Source organism: Elephantulus edwardii, unplaced genomic scaffold (genome assembly GCF_000299155.1).
Source record: "Elephantulus edwardii isolate Elephantulus edwardi_28Jun2011 unplaced genomic scaffold, EleEdw1.0 scaffold00130, whole genome shotgun sequence".
In the NCBI taxonomy this organism is placed as follows: Eukaryota; Metazoa; Chordata; class Mammalia; order Macroscelidea; family Macroscelididae; genus Elephantulus; species Elephantulus edwardii.
Genome location: NW_006399880.1, coordinates 6621441 through 6631709, shown reverse-complemented (window position 1 = coordinate 6631709; position 10269 = coordinate 6621441). Strand labels below are relative to the sequence as shown.

Here is a 10269-nt window from a genome sequence, read left to right as displayed (position 1 = left end):
GTATTAAGGAGCACTACTCCATAAGGAATTGTGCTCTACTAATCAAAAAGGCAGTTCCTCACTGGTGGTTCAAGCCCATCAGCTGCTCAGTGTGGAAAAGATTTAGAGCCTTGAAAATCCCCTGGAGGGTAAGTTATGAGTCTGTGCTGAATTAGAAGCAATGACTTGTGTTGTTGTGAACAATATACTAGGACGAAAAGTGGGGTAAAATGCAGTCTTTTGCAAAGCATGCATATTTGAATAAGAAGAATAGAGTCTAGTGTCTGTGCATTGTAAATTTGGAGACAATTTTGAGTAGAAATAGTACATTGTGTGTATTATCATGCCACTTGGTTTAAAAAAAATCTAATAATACTATGTTAAATGGAAAGGTAACAAATAGAGGTGAGTTAAGACATGAAACACTCTATGTTGAAAACTTGCTTAAAGGCTTTTCAAATAATCAAGTTATTAAAAAAGAAGGAAGTCTAAACTCTTCCTGCAACAACAGGAGCAAAGAAGAAGTGAATGCAAAGGGAATTGAAAAAGCTGCTCTCTTTGGAGGACTTGATTTAAAAGACAAGACAGAGTCCCTTTTAAAATCTGTCTGCACTCCTTGTAATACGAATCACTTATTATTTCCCTTTTCTTAGGACAAATGATAATATCCAATTTAAAAGGTATGGAAGATGTGAAGACTAGGCAGCAGAATGACTCACTTGCTTATTCTTTTCACTACTTCATTCCAAAGAATATTTCTTTTGGAATTTGAGAGTGTATATTAAATAATATATTGTCCCCTATTGCTGCACTCAGCTTTGGAACAAAATAGAATCAGACAAATAAAGGTATAAAATTCATGGAGCTCTAAATATCACATCTATTACTAATAAACAGATCAGATAGCTACTCATCTCTGTGTACTACTTGTGTTAAATAAATTTCCATTTGTTTAGGGCCAAAATTTGTTTTTCGTATGGGTTAATGGATGCTCTTGTGAATTCAAATTATCTCAAATCCATGTCCTAACTGCAGCACGATGCCCCACCCCACTAACCAGGCAGCCAAAAAGGAAATACTCTCCAAGCAACAGACAATCCTAAATGATAGTCACCAAGTAGAAAATAATTCTATTTCCAAACTCACCACATAGATCAATTACTCTTTCCCTAATAGAGTATTAAAATAAAAGACAGTAGAAGAAATATGTTGCCTAATGGTGTTTCAGATTCAAAGAAAGAAAGAACAAACAAAAGATCTGAACTTCTAAATTTTTGCCTTAATCATTCAATTTTAGGTAAGATAGCTACCATAATTACTCCAAAATCTGATTAGTTTGGTTTATTTTATTGTTTAATTAGAAGTGTAATCCATGCACTTAAACTAGAAATAGACTTCATTTTTAATTAATATCCCCATAATAGTTACTTTAGCTCCTCCATTTGCTAGCAAGTAAGATTGGGATTTTCAAAACAACTATAGTTTTTTTAGGGAGCTCTGATGACGTAGTGGGTAAGGAGTTGTACTGTTAACCCAAAGTCAGGATGTTTGAATTCACCTGCTGTTCTGTTGGTGAAATGGGTAACCTCCTCCTGTGTGATTTACATGCTCTGAGAAATGCACTAAAGGGTCATGTATCTACTAGAGGGTCAGCTATGTCAATTCACACTCAACAGAGGTGACCGAAATTTGTTTTCAGTTCTTCTTTTTGTTAGGTGTCATCAAGTAGAATACAATTCATAGAATCCTATGAACCACTGATCTGAAACCTGCTCTATCCCATGCCATCCTCACAACCTCTGATACACTCAAGCCCATTGCCACAGTCCCAATGTCAACCCACAATGTGGTCAAAGCTCTTACTGTCTTTTGCTGCCCCTTCACCCTCCCAAACATGAGACCTCTCTCCAAAAAGACCATGCTTGATATATGTGAGATGAAGCTTTATCATCTTTGCTTCCAAGGAGCACTCTGGCTGCATCTTCTCTAAAACATATATCTGTTTGTTCTTTCTGCAGTCCATAAGACATTAAGCACTCTTCTCCAACACCACCTTTCAAAGGCATCAATTCTTTTTCTGTCATTCTTATTCACTGTCCAGTTCTCAGCAGCATAACAAGTGACTGAAAAGATCATGACCTGGTTCAGGCACACCTTAGTCCTCAAACTAACATCATTACTCCTCAATAATTTGGAGAGATCCCTAATTACAAACTTTTCCAATGCAATACATCTCCTGATCTTCTGATTTCTGATACCAAGTATATTGATTGCAAATCCAAGTAAGATGAAGTCGTTGACAGTCACACATCATTTCATCACTTATTATGAAGTTTCCTGTCAATCCAGTGGCTAGGATTTTTGTTTTCTTGACACTGGGACTTAATCGTTATTAAAGGATGTAGTGTTTAACCTTCTAAAGCAAGTGCTCCAAGTCTTCCTCACTTTCAGCAAGCAAGATTGTATCATCTGTATTGTTGAATTTTCCATCCTGGTGCCACATTTCTCTTTATAGTGTCCAGTTTCTTGAATAATATACATAACTTATGATACATAGTGAGAAGTTTTTTGAGAGTGAATGACTCCCCTCAACATTAAGTGTTATTAGTAGCAGGCATGCATTGGAACTTAGGTATAATAGGGTAAGTGAACATATCTTTTGCTACTGTCTAAATATCCAGTTGGTTATCATCCAGTTAATAAAATGGTTTCTCTTTGGTGGACTATCCAAAACTCTGGCTTGTTTTGTCAGTGCTTTAAGACTTAAGGAAACTCTGATGGTGTAATCCATAGGGATTTGCAAAACTGACATAAAGGCATCATTGTTCTGCCAGTTTGAACCTGTCAGTAGCTTTGCAGGAGAAAAATAGGAAATCTTCTCCCAGGCAATTCACAGCTTCTGAAAACTCACTTGAGGGTCAGCTATGAGTCCGTTCAGGCTTGAGGAATAAATGAGTATGACTTAAGATTTGTCAGTGTTCTAAAAGTTCATGGCACAATGAGGTTGCAAGGCACTCACCAGTTCTAAGGTCAGAACTAGTGGAGAAAGTTTATTTCTGCAGGAAACTTTTTTCCCCTAACAGGTAAGAAGACCTGCTCCTGAAAATTGTGAAGGATGTTATTCCAGCATGCATTCATGGAGGTGGCAGAGTCCTCATGCTCAGCTGTGGGACTCAATCAAGGGCAGTGAACTTGGAAGACGATAGGTGTCGCCAAGAGCTGGCCTTTCTTTCCCCTGCTTCAGTGCTTTACATACCTTGAGCACCTCTATCTCCACCTACAGGACTCCTGTAAACATTAGGAGATTATAGCTAGGGAAATCTTTGTACGAATAAATTTAACAGAGTCTGGCTTCCAATATAATGCTAATCCCTGGTGGTGTATGGGGCAATGTCAAAGATTTTTTTCCCCCTGAGTACACACCTGGAAAAGTGTATCTGAATCTTTGTAGAAATGAAGTAAAAATAGAGGAGGCTGCTAACAGAAAGATCAGCAGTAGAAATCCACGAGCCCACTTCACAGATAGGTGAAGACAGGTGTTTTCATTCCAGAAGGATTCAGTTTTAGAAACTGAATGAGATTCCCTCAACAATTATATGATTAGTGAGTGTATTATATATATCTTTTTGCTTTACATAGGTGTCAATTCTGTCTCTCAACCTGACTCACTGTAAAAGAATTCTAGGATAATGTGGAATCTCTGTGGAATTACTCTTAGAGCCAGTGGAAGTAGTTCAATTTATAAGCTCATTTGAGTTAGAAAAAAAATAAATTTTATGTATTGTTTTCTTTTTCCACTTCTATAAAAGGAAACAAGTCTTTGCTCCCAAATTGGAAGGCATGGCTAGAACTAGTCTAAAGCATCTTCTAATAATGATGATGTTGCTTGGCCAGTAAAGTTGAGCTCCCGCAAATGCTCCTAGCCTAAAAGCCTGAATAAACTTCCAAACTTAGGCAACTGACATCTGCTTTCCTCCCTTCTTGGACTTACAGGAGCTCGGTTAATAGTGGCAGTCCTCCTCCCCTTCCTGGGACTTATGGGAATTGGACAATCGCTTCCTCTCTTGCTAAAATTTATAGGAACTAGAAAAAGATGTATTGAGAAAAATCTGCTGTCAAGCATCACTCTAAAGGGCTAAAGAGCAATGATGTCAGTTTAAAAACTAAGGTTCACCTGATTCAAGCTATAGTCTTTTCAATTGTTTCCTACACATCTGAGAGTTGGATTATGAATAATGCTGACAGAAGAATTGATGCCTTTAAATTCTGGTATTGTAGAAAAGTATTGAACATCCTATGGATTCCCCAAAGAGCAGACATGTCTACTTAGAAGAAGCACAGCCACAGGTGCTCTTTAGAGGAAATGGATGATAAAGTTTTATTTCACATATTTTGGGCATGTTGTCAGGTGGGGTCAATCCTTGAAAAAGATATCATACTAGGAAAGGTGAAGGCTAAGAAAAAGAGAGCAAGATCCTCCACAAGATACATTGATATCATGGCTGTAACAATGAGCTTGAGGATGTCAGCTATCCTGAGGCTGGTGCAGGATTGGGGGAAATCCAGATCTATTGTTCAAAGGGTTGAGTTGTAGTTGACTTGAGAGCACCTAATAACAATGACAACAGGTACATAACATAATGATTAAAATAACTAGTGGGAGGAATAGTCAAATATGTGCTAAACCCTAAAAGCATATCAAACCCCTTCCGGGGCACCCCATAAAAACCTCAGCAAGACTAGTGCTGGCACAAACATCCACCAATCAAGCCCACTGCCGCTGGCTTTGACGCGACTTTTCCATAGGCAGTAAGTCTTCCCTTAAATAATCTTTAAGCATGCATATCTTCTTTGCCTGGTCAGTTTTCCAGTTTAATTCTTGAAAACATATTCTGGGAATTTTTACCTTGCTGGATAATGAACCCCAAACACCTTGGGGTGAAACCACATTTTAAAATTCTATTCTTTCCATTCATCACACGAATCTGTTGAAAAGTTATCTATGTCAGGACCCATAGTGAATGCTTTACCTAAGTGATTTCATTTAATAGTGACATGAGATTAAGAAATAAGTACAGACCAGATCCAAGATGGTGGCAAGCAGGAGGTTGATGGAGGATCTTGAAGAAATCCATAAATGTGCACTGAAAAACTTGTGTAACATCCAGGTTGATGAAGCTAATTTAGTGACCTGGCAATGGCTTATTGTTCCTGACAACCATCTTTATGATTCAGAATCAAACACAACTTTCCAGCACTGTCCCCATTTAAAGCACTGAAAGTCCCATTCAAAATTAAGATACATCACCTGAACAAGAACTAAAAGGGACTGATCTGTCTCCCAGTAATTAGTGCTGAAAACTGGAAGCCAGATGCAAAAATTGACCAAGTCATCCAGTCGCCCATATCACTGAAGAACGACCGCCGGCCTGAACGCCCTCTTCAAGCTCACCCAGCAGAATACTCTAAGGACCATTAAAAAAAAAAAATCTGTAAGAATGCTAAGAACTTTACAAAGAAATACGGATAAAAGGGACTCTTGGACTGAAATCTATTGAGATTAATCCCAGCAAGTGTGAGCAGTATTTTTCACTGCTGACATAGGATTTATTGCCTCTGAAAACCTGCTGGAGTGTCAGTGAAGAGTCGTTAAAGCTTGATGGTTGTGTGCTCAGACTCTCCCAAAGGCAGGACTCTGGAGAATTTACTTGGCCTCTACTTGTGATAGTTACTAACTTTCTAGAGTTTTCCTAATCAATAATGGTCTACATAAACTGTAAAGAAAGAATAAAAAATTAAGATGTTAAAAAAAGGAAGAAGTACATTCATCTCTATATTTATGTTATGTTGTTATTGTTAGGTGCCATCAAGTCGAGTATGACTCAAAATGACCCCATTAACAAAAGATCTGAACCATATTCTATACTGCACCATCCTCACACTTCCCGACACACAAGAGGCTATTTATTGCAGCAGTCACTGCATCAATCCACCTGGTTGAGGGTCTCCTCTCCTTTGCTGACCCTCCACACTTCCTAGCATCAAGTCCTCCTCCAAGGAATAGCCCTTACTAACAACATGCTCAAAGTATATGAGGCAAATTCTCATCATTCTTTCTCTCCAAGACACATCTGTTTATTCTTTTGGCCCTCCATGGGAAGTTTAGTGCTCTTCTCCAACACCACAGCTCGAAGTCATCAATTCTTCTTGTCATCATTATTCATTGTCCAGTTCCTAGATGCATAGTAAGTGATAAAAAAGATTGTGGCCTAAATCAGACACACCTTAAACCTCAAAATGACATCATTACTTCTCAATAATTTAGAGAAGTATTTAACTGCAGATTTTCCCAGTGTAATGCATCTCCTTATTTCCTTACTGCTTGTATCAAGGCGTTGATTGTGGATCCAAACAACATGAAGTTGTTGACAATTTCAATCTCCTCTCCATCTCTCATGATGTTACCTTTCCGTCCAATAGTAAAAATCTTTATTTTCTTGACATTGAGATGCAATCCATATTGAAGGCTGCATTCCTTGATCTTCTGCAACAAATGCTTCAAGCCCTCCTCAATTTCAGCAAACAAGGTTGTATCATCTGCATAACACAGGTTATTGATGAGTCTCCCTCCAATCCTGACGCCATACTCCTCTTCATAGAGTCCAGCTCCTTGAATAATGTGCTCAGTATACAAATTTTAAATAGTTATGTAAAGAGAATACAACCCTGATGCACTTTTTTCTCAATTTTAAACTATGCAGTGTTCCCCTGCTCTGTTCGCACAGCAGCTTCCTGGTCCAGGTATGGGTTTTGCACGAGCACAATTAAGTGCTCTGGGACTCTGATTCTTCTCATTGTCAGCCACAACTTGCTATGATCCACACAGTCAATGCCTTTGCATAGTCAATGAAGCACTAATAGATGTTTTTCTGATCTTCTTCACTCTCAGCCGGGATCGACTTGACATCGGCAATGATATCCCTGGAGCCATGGCCTTGTCTAAATTCTGCTTGAGCTTCTAGCAGTTTACTGTCTATGTATTGTGCTAGTAAATTTTTAACAATCTTCATCAGTATTTTGTCTGCATATGATATTGTTCGATAGTTTTCATATTCAATTGGATTGTCTATATGTAATGCCACTTTATATATATTTTAGGAGTACTTCCCCCCATTTATTTATTTATTTAGTTAGTTAGTTAGTTATTTTATACTGGTTTGCTTATAAAGTTAATACACATTGTATTTCACAGTTTTCTTCATTCATATTGTGTTTCATACAATCATTCGAATGCATTATGTTTTATGGAATTACTCACCATTGGACCTTGGCCATCATTATCCTCTTTTATCACCTGGATCTTTTCAATTTCCTTCATGCCTCCCTCTGCTCACCAAACTGTGCAACCATGTTGTTTTGTCTCTGCTCATCCTCACCTCTCACTCCCACACATTTGCCCTTTAGGTGCCCATACATGTTTTACTAGTTATCTTTCTATTTTTATAATAATGGTCTTATGTAGTATTTGTCCATAAGAGACTGAGTTAGTTATGTAATATTTTTTCTAAATTGTTGCTCCTGAATGTTATCTTATTTCATTGTGTGAATGTACCATAATTTCTCAATACATCCAGTTGTGGTTGGACATTGAGGCTGTTTTCATGTTCTTGTGTTGGTGAATAATATTGTTACGAAATTTGGTGTACAAATCTCTCTGTGTGTCTCGTTCTAATTTTGGGGGGTATTCCTAGGAGTGGAATAGCTGGGTCATATGAAGAATCTATGTTCAACTTTTTGAGGAAATGCCAAACTGTCTTCCAAAGTAGTTGTACTATTTTACAATCCCACCAACAATGTATGAAAGGTCCCACCTCTCCGCATCCTCTCCAACATTTACTGGGTGCTGTCCTGTAAAATTGTACCACTGTTATTGGGGTGAGAAGGTATCTTATTGAGGTTTTGATTTGTATCTATTTTTAAAATGTTAAACTCTCTGATGTCAATGTAGTTTGGAGTCAAAACTTTCTTCTGTTGGGTTTCTGAGACTTTAAATCTTAATAGGCAAAGACTGTCCATCTTTCTCCCACAGCTGTTGGTATATTTGAGCCTCTAGGGCTATGCTGCTTTTGGCTTAGCAGCACAATGTGTTACATGGCATTCTACAAGAGCACACTATACAATGATGTAGGTATATATGTATATGTTGTTATTGTTGTTTTTGTTGATTGCTGTCTAGTTGAGCATGACTCATAATGATCCTATGAACAAAAGGCCTGAAGCCTTTTTATAACTATCATCATTTATCAAAGTTCACAGAGTTTCAAGAGGCACGTTGCTTAGGAAGTGGATGCTACTCCTGCTTCCAAATATATGTATATAAATTCTCTAAATGATGTCTATTCTCTAATGAGTGAAGCCCAGATGAACTGCGAGAGGATATCAAGAATATGATCCATGAAGAATGCAAAAGATCATTATGAAAATAAAGGAGAAAGAAAAGTGTGAGATGGGTATCAGAAGAGCCTCTGGATCACTAGAGGTTGCAGAGAGGCCATAGAAAAGGAAAGAAATAAGGAAGTAATAGAGCTGAATAAAATATTTAAGGGGCAGCTCAGGAAGACAAAGCAAAGTATTATAATGAAATGTGCAAAGAGTTAGAATCAGAATATCAAAAGGGCCAAACTCACTTGATATTTCTTAAGCTAAAAGAACTGAAAACCAAATTCAACCTCAAGCTCAATACTTAAGGATACAATGGGTTGTTTTTGTTGTTGTTATGTGCCATAGAGTCGCTTGAGACTCATAACAATGCTATATACAAGAGCCCTACACGATATTCTATCCTGTGCCAAACTCACCGTCTCAAACACACTCATTTCCACCACTCCACTCACAGAATCAATCCATCTCATTGAGGGTCTTCCTCTTCTGCCCCGTCCCTTCACTCTCCCAAACATGATGTCCCTCTCCAAGGACCAGTCCTTCCTTGCAACGTGCCCAAAGTATGTCAGACAAAGCTTCAGAATCCTTGACTCCAAGGAGCATTCCGGCTTCATCCTCTCCAGGACAAATCTGCTTGTTCTCCTGGAGAGGGTGAAACCAAGCTGCTCCTTAGAGGCAAGGACTTTGAAACTTCATCTCAAATACTTTGGGCACGATGCCAAAAGGGACCACTCCTTGGAGAAGGACATCAGCTTGGAAAGGTGGAGAAACAGCACAGGAAAGGAAGACCCCACATGAGATAGATTTACATTGTAACTGGTGTAATGAGGGTAGGCGTGTCAGAGACAGTGAAATTGGCTCAGAACAGAGCAGGGTTTAGAACTGTTGTGCATAGGGTCGCTATAAGTGATAGTGTACTTGACTACATGTAACAACAACAACAGCAATGTTCTCTAAATGAGTAAACAACAGGGACATAATACATTCTGGTCTCTGGTATATATTAAAAAAGAGAGTTTGAGTACTTGTTGCACAGCTTCTTACCACTAGGCCACCAAAGCTCCCTAAGATGGAGAGATAGAGTCAATGTTATCTGACCTCCTTGATCTAGTTAGTTCTAGCAAGCAAAAATTTAACAATTTCAAACTCCCAGTGACTTTCAGAGATAAAAGACCCAGGCATCTGGTTCTAGAAATGAGATCCTCTTTCCCCACAAGGCAGTTTTTATTTGTCCCCCTAAGTCCCTATGGATAGGGTGCCTATGTGTAAGTTTCAACTCCACAGCACCCAACACCAAGGAGTTAGTTAGCTCATGCACCACCGTTAGTTAGCTCATGCTCACGCCTTTCATCAAGCCTATTATTTCCTTTTCTTTTTTTATGCAATATGATGTTCTTCCACTCATTACTGAATTTTAAGTCGTACAGAGATTGAGGTCATTACTATAGTTGAAGATCAAGAGAAAAAGTGAAAAAAATCATTTTAGAGCCTGCGCTTTCCATGGCATTACCTGTTGTCACCTCTAGATGGCAGCTCTGCTCTTTGAGGAGCTCTGCTCTTTAAGAAGTTCAGGCACCATAGTTTCAGAGACAGAGGATAAGAAGGACCAGCCACAGCAAAGGAGACAGAGAGGTCATTTCCTCCAGTAAAGAATTCCAGCACCAGAAGCCTGATGGAGGGTCACTATGAGTCAGAAGTTACTTCACAGCTCTGAGTTTAGTTTGAGTTTTGATCAAGACTTACCCAGATAAAACAACTATGAGATATCATCTCACCCCAGACAGAATAGCAAAATTTAACAGAACAGCAAGCAACAAATGCTGGTGAGGTTGTGGAGAAACTGGAACC

At 38.6% G+C, this 10269-nt stretch overlaps 1 pseudogene; it reads left to right on the top strand.

The window, feature by feature from the left end:
• The first annotated feature begins 5069 nt into the window (after positions 1–5069).
• LOC102871517 lies at positions 5070–5509 on the top strand (annotated as a pseudogene).
• The last annotated feature ends 4760 nt before the right edge of the window (positions 5510–10269 follow it).